Source organism: Ursus arctos, unplaced genomic scaffold (assembly GCF_023065955.2).
Source record: "Ursus arctos isolate Adak ecotype North America unplaced genomic scaffold, UrsArc2.0 scaffold_5, whole genome shotgun sequence".
NCBI classification, from domain to species: domain Eukaryota; kingdom Metazoa; phylum Chordata; class Mammalia; order Carnivora; family Ursidae; genus Ursus; species Ursus arctos.
The window spans coordinates 22,946,004-22,959,000 of NW_026623067.1; the positions used below are offsets into that span (position 1 = coordinate 22,946,004).

Below are 12,997 nucleotides of genomic sequence, written 5' to 3' on the forward strand. Positions count from 1 at the left end.
GAGCAAGGAATTGTGTCATCAGGACATTTCCTTGTTATTAACAGTGCCCTCTACATGTTTGTCAGCAATGCCTTGTAAATGTGTCCCATAGGATTGGACAGAATGTCCCAGACGTAGAAAGTCCCGCATAGTAGAGTGTAGGACCCTCACCTGCCCTGTGCAAATTATTCTTCTATTAATCAAGTCCAAGATTACAGTGAAACTATATCATAAAGACATTTAACTTACACTAATATTATTACACATTTCAGTACAAATAAGTACAAAGGGATACTCCCCACCCAGCAAACACATGCCCCCGAGTAAAGATGAGATGAGAAACAGGAATCAGGACACTCGTGGGTCATAAATTTAATACTTCTTGGAGTATGGGCTGAGTGCGGTTCAAGAGTTTAAAGATATGTATTTTTTGTTGTTGCTTAGCCTTTGCACCTAAATACGTTGCTGTTCTTCATGGGAAATTATGGAGTTTCAAGTTATCTTTGACTCAGTGAAAATGCTGTCTTTTTGTGACTTCTGATAACCACATAAGAGGCAACTCTTCTATGTATCTTTTTTTTCTTGGACTCACCTCACATTGTTGAACTTACAGGCAATTTTTAATATGACCAAATGCTTGCTAAATCAATTCTACTTTAGTTTATACTGTTACAGTTGTTCTGTTTTATTGATACCTAAGTATAGGATTTTATGTTTATTCCTATTTTCTTCCTACTCAATTTCATTCATCCTGCCAGACTTCTGCTTTTGGGGGTCAAATTGCTATGGTACTCAGCCTTGTATCTTCTATTTTCCATGATAAACCAAAATCTGAGCGCCGCTTCTTGGTAATTAAGATTTTTGCATTAACTACTATACTCAATTGATTCTAGGAATGCACATTCTTTTCACATTGTTACATATCTGAAATTATGTCTTAAGATCAGCAGGATCTTCAAGAGAATAATAAGACAAGCCACAGACTGGGAGACAATATTTGCAGAAGACAGTGATAAAGAACTATTATCCAAAATATACAGAGAACTCCTAAAACTCAACAATGTGAAGATGAACAATACAATTAAAAAATGGGCCAAAAACCTTAACTGACAACTCACCAAAGAATACTCAGATGGCAAATGAGTATATGAAAATATTTTCAACATTGTTTATCATTAGGGAATTGCAGAGTAAAACAACGAGATACTACTACACACCCATTAGAATGGCCACAATCCAGAACACTGACAACACCAAATGCTGACAATGATATAAAGCAACAGAAATTCTAATTCTCATTCATTGCTGGTGGGAATGCAAAATGGTACAGCCATTTGGAAGACAGTCTGATGTTTGCTTACAGAACTAAACATACTCTTATCATAAGTTCCGGCAATCAAGTTCCTTGGTATTTATCCAAATGAATCAAAAACTTATATTCACACAAAAACCTGTACACAAATGTTTGCGGCAACTTTATTTATAATCATCAAAACCTAGAAGCAACCATGATGTCCTTCAATAGGCAAGTGGATACATAAACTGTGGACATCCAAATAATGGACTATTATTCAGCTCTAAAAGGAAGTGAGCTATGGAGCCATAAAAGGACATGGAGAAAATGTAAATGCATATTACTAACTGGAAGAAGCCAGTCTGAAAAGACTGCATACTATATGATTCCAACTATATCATTCTGGAAAAAGCAAAAATAAAGAGACAGTAAAAAGATTAGCGGTTGTCAGGGGTTGGGGAATAAGGAAGGATGAATAGGTAGAACATGGAGAATGGTGAGGCATGAAACTATTCTGGACAAGATTATGGGGATTATAGTGGTGGATACATGCCAGTATGTATTTTCCCAAACCCAGAGAATGTACAATACCAACCATAAACCCTAATGTGAACTTCGGACTTTGGGTGATAATGGCATGATAATGACGGGTTTACCAACCATAACAAATATCCGTGTCATCAGCGGGGGAAGCTGAGCATGTATGAGGCCAGCAGGTATATGGGAACTCTGTACCTAAGGCTCAATTTTGCTGTCCACCTAAGAATTTTCTAACATGTATGTTTATTAACTTAAAAAAATCACTGAGATCTTAAAATCCCTGTTGGCCAGGTGGCAGCCATGACAGTGGTCATTACCCGTGCCTGCACAGACGTGGTCATTGCTGTTCATGTTATCAGCACCTCCCATGAAGTATGTGCACCGCTGAGACTGCTCATATGAACTTTAAAATATCTTCAAAAATTTGGAGCACCTGGGTGACTCAGTTGGTTAAGCGTCTGCCTTCAGCTCAGGTCATGATCCCAGGGTCCTGAGATCGAGTCCCCCATCGGGTCCCCTGCTCAGCGGGGAGGGGATGGTCTGCTTCTCCCTCTCCTCCCCCACCACTTGTGCTCACTCTCTCTCTCAATAAATAAAAATCTTTAAAGAAAATAAAATACCTTCACAAAGATCACACCCTGATTCAGCTTTGAAACAAAGTTATTATAAACAGGAACGACACAGAAGCAGAGCAGAGATGTTAGTGAAGTGAATAATTGCCATTGGAGGAATGACCAAAATTCTCCTTTCTTGAGAATAGAGGAGCTAGGAAAGGATGGTCACCCCAGGTACATGAAACTGTGATTCCTTTTATTCAAGATAAGCACAAAAGGACTGTCAAGGGGCAAGTAATGTATATAAGAGAAACTAATAAATCCTGAGACTAGAGCAAAGAAATTTTATACAGGGAGAAAAAGCTGATGTGACCGTGTCATGTGACTTAAAAGATAAAATGCAAAACCAAGTCTTGTCAAATAGTCTTGACAAAGACCAAGGATTCTGTAACGTGCCTCGAAATTATACTGTCAATGCTAGAGGAACTGGGAAAGAGATCTAGGAGCGTAAATACACCTAAAAGCCCTCGCAGTAAGTGTAATAGTAAAATTCTAAGTAATTAGAAAGTAACATCATCGTTTAATAGGCAGCATTTTTTTCCCTTAGTAGTATAGATCATGCTGATGGATCTTAGAACCAATAGTGTCTCGGGGGACAGAAGTATGATCTTACCCACTCGCAGAGTTCATCCATTCATTCATTGATGACAAAACCTCTGTGGTCCTTTAGAACAATGACGGGTGAACTGGCTGGTGAGCATTCCCCTTCATAGATGTGAAGTTGAATGTAAAACAGTGTCAAACCAGTGCAAGGTCTCCACAGGACAATAAAAGAGCCTCGTGTGTGGTTGTTAACAGGTGAAGACAGGCAGCAGAGACAGCCTAATTCAAGGAGGTAACTGGGTGTCCCTGGGTGAGATGGAGCAGAACCAGCAGAACTTCCATTCGACCCCATGCTCTGGCTGAGCCTGTGTGCTTGAGTCCGCACCCTGTAAAACAACTGGATTGGTTAAAAGAGCCTACAACCCTGAGTTGGGAGGCATGAACTTTCTTTTAAGCCAAGTTGGTAGTTATGTGACACCCTAGTCTAAAATAAGTAGTCAAGTGCATTCGCTACTAGAGTAGCCTCTCGAATCTTCTCCCTGCACCCACTTTTGCCCCCATCAGTCCCTTCCCCGTGCTTTTCGCGGTGCACGTGCACACACGTTAAAGGGTTTACACATCTGAGTCATTTTCTATAGCTCTTCAGAAAAATCCACAGCTCCTTCCCACAGCTTGATCCTGACTACTTCTCAAGCGCCGTCTCACTGCAGGTTCATGTTCTTGGTTCCAGACATTTTCAGGTTCTTTCAGCTCCTGAGTTGAGCATGTTCCCATTCATCGATGGCTTCCCCACCAGGTACCTGCTTAACCATTTTTCCTGGTTTGGTAAGCTCCTATTCATCCTTCAGCTGCCAACTCAGTTGTCACTTCCTTAGAGAAGCCTTTCCCAGCCTCTCTGACTAGATCAAGTTCACCTATCACACACACCTGTTGCACCATGGCTCCCTCCTTCATTACACTTAACATGGTTAAGATTTTTCACTTATTTGTGTGATTTCTTTTTTTGATTGGTGTTTGGTCTGCCTCTCCCCCTAAGAAACTGTAAGGTCCAAGAATCAAGGGGCTAGCCTTCTCCTCCCCAGTACACTCTCTAGCACTATTCCTGTATCACGCGGATGCTCAGTAAATGCGGAATCAAGTAATGTTGAGTGAATACATCTTCTTATTTCTTCTCCGTTTTCTGTAACCACTTTTCATAAATCCTGGAAGTTGGCAGTGCTAATCAAATAAATGTTTGACAAACAAAAAGCAGAAACTGACCCATAAATACAGAGAACAAAGTGATGGTTGTCAGAGAGGAGAGGGGTAGGAAGATGGACAGAATGGGGGCGAGGGAGGTGGGAGGTCGAGGCTTGCAGTTAAGGAATAAATAAGTCAGGGGGATGAAAGACACAGCATAGGGACTACAGTCAGTGATACTGTAACAGTGTTATATGGTGACAGATGGTGGCGACACTTGAGGTGAGCATAGTGTAAGGTATACAGCACTTAAATCACTATGCTTACCTCTGAAACTCACGTAACATTGCATGTCAACTGTATTCAAATAATTAAAAATAAAACATAATGTTTGCTCATAATGTTAATAAAAGATAGTGAAAGTCCTCAGAAAGATAAAGTCAGAGTCAACTTCCTGTCAATGGTTTGCAATTACATGGAGACTAATGTTTGAAGGAGGACAAGATAGCTAAAAGATGAATGTTTGTGATTCCAGTAACTAAAAATGCAATTCTTATCATCTTTTTTGTCATATTTATCATTAACCTACTACTTTAAAAAAAGAAGCAATACAGATGAAATATCTATTTTGCAGAAGCAAATTTCTAGTCACAGAGATTTGAGAGAAGTTTTACATTGGATTTATGCATCGGGAGGGAATACAGATACTCCTCTGTGATGATGGGGATTATGTTTTTATAATATTCCAACTATGTTTATGATGTGACTGTGTATGTGAAACCGCTTTTATCTCAGTATAAAAAATAATGGGTTGTGTCAGTTTCATACTTCTTAGCTGGATGCAACAACAGCTGACTTGGCGATGAGAAAAGAAGTTTACTAACAGGATGTTGGGGGTTCCACTTCCGGCATTAGAAGTGTCGAGATGCTTTGAGAAACCCTTCAAATGCAGAACCACTAATCTCTGCTTTTGGACACCACTTCTCTGCAAAGTCACCTCCTTTTCCAGGGAGAAAAACAAAATGAGCTAGGTCCAGGACCAAAGCCAAAACAATAGGCAGCAGGAAGGGATGATCGTGCTCTAACTGACTTCTGGTGGTTTTTAAATCATCTACTTAAAAAATAACAATAATACACTGTGGACTGCTAACCCATTTGGCAAAATAAGCTAGATACAATTTAGCAAAATGTTTTCTTTAGTCAATTTTAAGACAAACAACACGTACTCCAAGTAACTGTTCAGGAGTGAACTCAGAGACCGAGCAGTTGCAGAAGGAGGGTGCTTAACAGAAGTACCAGAAACAATCAGAACACGTATGGGCAGGAACCCGGAGCTGCAAAGCCCATAGGTGGCAGAGAATTTATGGGTTAGGCCCATGCCCATGGGAAGCTGGAAATGAAACATCTGCTTAAAGTTAGGAATGAAGACTGACTTCCCAGTCCATGAAACAAGAACTAGAAAATTTGTTATCACTTTCTAGAAAAACAGTAAAGAAACTGGCTATATGGTGCACCTGGGTGGCGCAGTTGTTAAGCGTCTGCCTTTGGCTCAGGGCGTGATCCTGGTGTTCTGGGATCGAGCCCCACATCAGGCTCCTCCACTAGGAGCCTGCTTCTTCCTCTCCCACTCCCCCTGCTTGTGTTCCCTCTCTTGCTGGCTGTCTCTGTCAAATAAATAAATAAAATCTTAAAAAAAAAAAAAAGAACGAAAAGAAACTGGCTATACACGGAGAATGGTGAGAGAAAAAGGATTGACTTTGGAGAAATCAGAATCCCACATCGTGCTATACATATGTATGGGGTTCTCATTCATACAACCCATGTAGTGCTCATTTAACCCACTTAGTGCCCAAGAAATTAACATAAAAATTAGTTTGGAATCAGTGAAGCCCATAACGTTTGGCAGAGGCAAATCTAAAGGAAAGGTATGAGCTCCTAGTTGAGGATTATAAATCATCCAAGGAAACAAACCCCAAGAGGGAGAACTAGCAGAGAGAACAAACAAAAAGGCGAACACATTCTAAACTGTAAATAATAGTTTGTTCTGAAAGAGGCTTGAAGTACGTGAAGGGTGCCTGGGTGGCTTAGTGGGTGAAGCATCTGCCTTCGGTTCAGGTCATGATCCCAAGGTCCTGGGATTGAACCACGTTTCAGGCTCCCTGCTCAGCGAGAAGTGTGCTTCTCCCTCTCCCTCTGCGCCTCCCCCCTGCTCATACTCTGTCTCTCAAATAAATAAATAAAATCTTTTTTTAAAAAAAGAAAGTAAATATGTGAAATATCCTCAGAGAGATAAAGAAATAGAAATTATAAGACAAGAATAGGACCTAATAGAGAAAAAGCAGATTTGAAAAAAAAAAAAATGACATTCTAGAAACTAAAAGAAAATGGCCTCTGAAATTAAAATTCAATAAACCACAGAGAAAGAACAGGAAGCAAGAGTTAGGAAACCAACAAATGGAGGAAAATTGCCGTAATGCATCACAGAGAGATAAATACATGGAAAATATGAGAAAGAAGTTAAAAGACAAAGAGGGTAAATGAGAAACTTCAAGAAGACTGTTAAAAAGAGAGTTATAAAGAATGAGGGAGACAAAATTTGGATAAAGGCAGAGAACTTTCTAGAGCTGAGGAAGGGCAGTCTCAGATGGAAGGAGCATGGATAATCCCCAGAAAGATACAAAAACAAACCTATACCTGGACACTCAGAGATAAACTACAGAAAATCAAAGATAAAGTGAAAATCTGAAAAGAGAAGACAGATGACTTGGAACTACAGGCAGGTTCAGAGAATTCTTCTCAGCAGCGATAAAAGACAACAGAATTATATCTTCAGAGATGAATAAAAATATTCTCAAATCAGAATTCCATAAAGAGCTAAACTATTATTCAAGAATAAAAGTGAATGAATCATTTTCAAAGATTAAGAGATTATACTACGTAAAGACTACCGTACTTAATGTTATGTGTCAATTTGGCTAAGCCCTGGTGCCCCGATATTTAGTCTAGCTGTTTCTGTGAAGCTATTTTTTAGATGAGAACAACATTTATATTAGTAGACTTTGAGTAGAGCATATGACTCTTCATAATGTGGTTGAGCCTTATCCGATCAGTTAAAGGTCTTTAAAGAAAAACAAACAAACAAACAAAAAAACAGAACTAAAAACAAAACAAAACAAAAAGAAAACAATTTCCCTGAAAGAACTAGAATTCTGCCAGCAGATGCCCTTCTGACTCAAACTATAACTCTTCCCTGGGTTTCCTCCATAGTCGTGTGAGCCATTACTTAAAATCAATCTCCCCTTGTCTCCATATATAGATCTCTGTAAGATAGATAGATAGATAGAGCATTGAAAATAGCATTATCAGAATTTATTCCTTTTATTTTAAAGAAGATATTTTGGACATTGAAACACTTAATTTGAAAATACAGCTTTTGTGTGTGTGTGTGTGGACCACAAAGGTTTATTTTGAATAGTAATATTTAAAGTTAACTTTATAGGGGCCCCTGGGTGCCTCAGTCAGTTAGGTATCCAACTCTTGATTTCAGCTCAGGTCTTGATCTCAAGGTGGTGGTGAGTTGAAGCCCTCTGCTGGGTTCCACACTGGGCATGGAGCCTACTTAAAAAAATAAATAAATTTGTAAAAAAATAAATAGAGGTGCCTGGATGGCTCAGTCATTTAAGCATCTGACTCTTGATTTCGTCTCAGGCAATGATCTCAGGGTTGTGAGACTGAACCCAGGTTGGGCTCCGTGCGCAGCTGGCAGCCTGCTTCAGATTCTCTCTCTCCCTCTCCCTCTTCCTCTGCCCCTTCCCACCTCACTCTAAAAAAATAAAAATAAAAGAACTTTATGTTTGTAACATACATATTAACCAACTTAGTAGTTTAAGTCAGTACTTTGCACATAATAGACATTTAATAAAAATCTATAGGCTGGAATAAGTTTTTAAATGCATGTATACACTTTTTTAAAACTTTTCAAATGTCAACTTTAATGTAAATAAAGAGTAGATTCCACCTTCATCCCCTATCTCCTCTATAACTCCATCCTACAGGTTCTGCTTTCTCTTATCCTGACTAATACAGACCTACAGTAAAAAATCCTGTATGAAAATTATCCTTTGATATGAAAAAAAAAAAAAACTGAACCCAGAGTGAAGGGATGGATTACAAGAACAGTAATGAGCAAGGAAATTGGTAACATGCTGACAAATGTAGATAAATACCAACTAAAAAAGAGAGACACTAAAATACTAGACATCAGTACATGGACAACAGGAGGGAGAAAGGCAGAGTAGAAATGGTGTAAGATTATGTTATTAACAACCCTAGCCCAATGAAGTACACACTTAAAAATTTTGGAGTAGCCACTAAAAACAGCTTTTGGGTTACTTCTAAAAGAGCAGACTAAAAACGGGATAAAGAAAATTCATTAAACCAGGACAGAAAAAGTGAACAAGTGAAAGCAAAGTGAAAAAAGGAGAGGGGATTTGAAAGCACCAACATCAACCACCACCACCACAATAATAATCATATCAATAATCTCAATACATGTCAACAGATTAAATTTGCTCAATTAAAGATAGAGACTCAGATTTAGTGAACTACAAAACCAACATAGATGCGGATCATAGACGTGCAATGACTAAATAAAAGAGCAAGTTGCATGAGGTGCGTGGGTGGTTCAGTGGGTTAAGCATCTGCCTTCTGCTCAGGTCGCGATCTCAGGGTCCTGCGATCCAGTCCCGCATTGGGCTCCCCGCTGGCAGGGAGCCTGCTTCTCCCTCTTCTCCCCGCTTGTGCTCTCTATCGCTATCTCTGGCACTATCTCTGCTTCTCTCTCAAATAAATAAATAAAATCTAAAAAAAAGAGCAAGTTCCAGAGAGAATAAAACCACTCGTGTAAAATTTTAACAACTCACGGAACAATTCCATCCGTAAGATGGAAAGATATTCTTATGTACTAGAAGTACGAAAACGTGAGCGCGCATCCACTTCAAGTAGCAGTTGCTTCTGGGGACGGGAGGAAGGGGATTTGAGAAGGATACAAAACCGAAGAACACTGTGTGTTTTGCAGAGTGGGTTCTAGGCGCTTATCCCGGCCAGTTGAGTCTCATTGGGATGACCACCTGTCCTACACCAGGCTTCAACACAAATTCTACGCCATCACCTGGAACAGGTTAAGAAACCGGCGCTCCTGAGCAAAGAGAAGACTCATTTCCAGATAACCAGGAGCGGGAAGAGAAGCCTCGGGGGTCTTCATCTCTCCACGGTCCCACAGAGAGGGGGTGAGTCTATACGCTACGGTCTTTCTGCTTCTTTATAGGGCAAGGGAAGGGAGGCGTCTTGTCAGTGTGGAATATACAGGCTCCCTGGTGCCAGGAGGCTGGGATTTGGGAGGTCAGTTGTTCATAGCGCTGTCTGTGAAAATCAGCCACCCTTCACTTGGAGGATCGGGTGCCGTGGAAATTTGCCGAACCCCAAGGTTAGAAAGCACCAGTGGCGTGGGAAGCTTGGGGATAGCCCCTCCAGAAAGGAGAAAGAAGACTAACACGGAATACTAACAATTCTTAACTCTGAAAGGCACGTATGTATTTGTTACATTACCTTCTGCGCTGTGTTTGAAGGAAGATACAGAAAATAATATTCGAAAACACCCTTTTCTATCTCTAATGCCGCTGCTCCCCTAAAATGTAATCATTGCTAAGATCTTGGTGTTTTTACAGATCATATTTTTTAAGGATTAAAATATGCATATATACAAATATTTTTAAAAACATGCATATGTACAAATAGAGAATTTGTTTGGTGGAAGAGGGTTGTTCCGACTGTGTGTGGAGTTTTGAATTTCAGCCTTTCTCTTCTGTTTCTCCTTCAAATTGCGAAGATTCTGGATTGCTTTATATTGTGTTGGCTTTGCTCCCCTTGGTGACTGCGAAAGACTGGAAGTTAATCTCTCCTAGGTGTAATGGAATAAAAGGCCAAAGTCTAATTCACGCGATGTAAAAAGATGGCTAAGCAATTTTTTCTTGACGGTTGGTGGATAATCTGTCCCTTCATTACCATGTCATCCATTCAAAGTCAAGCATACCCCAGAAAGGTTCTATTTTTTCCCCTCACTTAGAATGGAGGTTTGATCAAACAGAAGGTCTTGTAACCGACCAGCTTGCTTCCGGTGCTTTGACTTTAAGCTTTGCAAAGGGACATGAGTGTGTTTTAAGTATGAGCGATGCACGCCCTGCTCTCTCCTGATGGCAGTGTCTCTTAATCGGATTCCTTTTGCTTCCTTCGACACTCAGGACGAGAAAGAGGGCTCCTTTCCTCCTGGCCCAAAGCACTAATTTATAATCTTTGTATATTTGTCCCTTCTCAGCCAGTCCTAGAACATCTCCCTTTCTCCCCATTGTAGAGGGATAAAATAAAATACTTCATTTTACACCTATTAAAAGTAATTTTTATTTATCCCACAACCTCTGAACTTTGAAATTTTTTTTTTTCCAAAGGCATCTCCCCTGGCCACCCCATTCCCTTCAGAAGGCCACTGTTTGATCCAGTGACATTTTTATATGGAAAACATTTTAAGCAGCTCCAGCTGCTGATTTTACAAAGAATAAAAACAGAAATGATCGGAGCTTTTGGCAAGAACCCTCAGGCCAGAGCAGCAAGCCACTGAGATATTCCTGCTGCAGAAGTGATTTGTTTTGTTTTATGAACTTGTGAAAGTAACTCTTTCTTTTTCATGGCAAAATAGTTGGTACAAAGGAAAGACCAGCACGCCAGGGGGGAGCACATACTTTGTTCCTAAGCAGCTTTTGCAAATACATTTTATGTCTGTATCTAAATTACACAAAACAGGCTTACATGATCCTTCTCTCTCTCTCTCTCTCTCTCTCTTTTTTTTTTTTTTTGGTTGAAACCCTTCCTCAAGTGGGTGTGAAATAATCCTTTTGCTTTTATTTCCGGATTGGCTTTGCTGATGAGTTAAATACTAAATAGGGCTGGTTCTGGTTCACACGTCACGTGTCGATGTAAGGGCATTAGTGTCAGCATTTAGATGGAGAATAATTGGATTCGTATCTGTGTTATGTTTTCAAATTGCTGGGTCAGTTCTGGGTCTCCTGCTGTAAATTCTTCAGTTCAGGCACAAGTAAAAGGAATGTGACAGATTTAATACCTAGAATAAGTTATTAACTGTAAAGATGCATAAAACAGTGGCTCTGCTGAGCGGAGAACATTACACCACTCATAATTCTGTAAATGAAAATTAAAGTGTTTTTTTTATATCAGGGAGATATTTTTCTTTATTAACTCTCTTGCTCTACTCACCTAGGTCCTTTATGTCTGATCTCATGTCGAACAACCCTTTGACTTGGCCATTTGACCCACGAATGTTTAAATTCTAACACTCAAGTGTGAGAGAGTGAATTTGATAAGAGAAGGGAGTTGTTTATAATGTTTCGCTTCCCAAAAGGTCAAGTGGCTACTATTGACTGCAACCATGATCTTTCCTGAGAACAATACCTAGGCCAAATCCCACCATAAAGGCTCCGTGAAATAGCCTCATTTTTTGGTCATAGCATATTTGCCTTTCTGTCGTGGAGGGAGAAATGAAGTGTAGCCTCACCAAGTACTTAGACAATTATTAGAAAGGAAGAGAGGGAAGGAGGGAGAAGGGGAAAAGGAGGAAGGGAAGGAGGAAAGCAGGAGGGAGGGAGGAAAGAAAGGAAAAGAAAAGCAAGCCAAGGATCCAAAAGGAAAAGAGACAAGTGTCCTTCAACCTTTCTGCAAGCCCCAGGTCACGAGTGGCGGCTGATGCTGGCAAATCGCTTGGATTTTTCCAATGTCAGCAAATCACTCACCTGTGCCTGGGTTGCCAGCCTGTCTCCAGAAAATTCTCAGAAAAAATCTTCCCTTACTATAGCATCTTTTATCGTAGAAGCCCAGGATGGACCGGGAAATTCAACATCACAATTCCGTTCGCTCCACCCATTTATTTAAATATTAACTGAATACCCCCATATGAGAGGCCAGGCCCTGTTAATAAAGTGCATTACTGTAAGTTCTACAAGAGTTTCTCAAACTTGAGTTATTTGGCACCACGTTCTCTATGTATTTAGCACACATTGAGAACACCGTTTTAAGCACTTTATGAACAATCGCCCATTTAATCATCATAACAATCCAGTGCCCCCTTTGGTTACAGATAAACTGAGGCTCAAAGAAGATCAGTAAGTTGCCCCAGATCACACCTTCCCAAAGTTTGCTACAGCCACATCTCACGTCCTACATTATTCATCTACTTATTTTCTTTAAATGATTCATTTTTTTCTACTTAAAGTATATTTAGGAGATCTTATCATGGCCAAAGATGGAAAACAAACCGTATCATCAGTTTAATGTGATAATTGTATTTTCAAATATACACAAAGATAAATACGTATGCTACTTCCTACTCATTAGGGTGGCTAAAATATAAAAAAAAAATTAAAATAACAAGTGTTGGTGAGAATATGGAGAAATTGAAACTCTCATACATTGCCGATGGGAATGGAAAATGTTAGAGCCACTGTGCAAACAGTTTGGTGATTCCTCAAAAAGTTAAACGTAGAGCTGCCAGAAGCCCCAGCAATATTACCGCCCGATATATTACCCAAAAGATTTGAAAACAGGCTCAGGGGCGCCTGGGTGGCTCAGTCAGTTAAGCGTCTGCCTTTGGCTCAGGTCATGATCTCAGGGTTGTGAGATCGAGCCCCACGAAAGTAAGTTGCATTTGTGTTCCAGCTAAAATCATTTCATACATACTAGCAGAGGTAAAGGTACCAAAGTCTGAGGAACACCGTTCACTGTC

The 12,997-nt window shown here is 39.9% G+C and overlaps 1 long non-coding RNA gene across 1 annotated transcript in view; it reads left to right on the top strand.

Moving 5' to 3' along the window:
- LOC130542799 (uncharacterized) overlaps positions 1-11,429 on the top strand; it is a 148,075-nt gene extending 136,646 nt beyond the window's left edge. The window contains exon 5 of the long non-coding RNA XR_008957634.1: positions 9,227-11,429. This is a non-coding gene — a long non-coding RNA (uncharacterized LOC130542799). The remainder of the gene's footprint in view (positions 1-9,226) is intronic.
- The last annotated feature ends 1,568 nt before the right edge of the window (positions 11,430-12,997 follow it).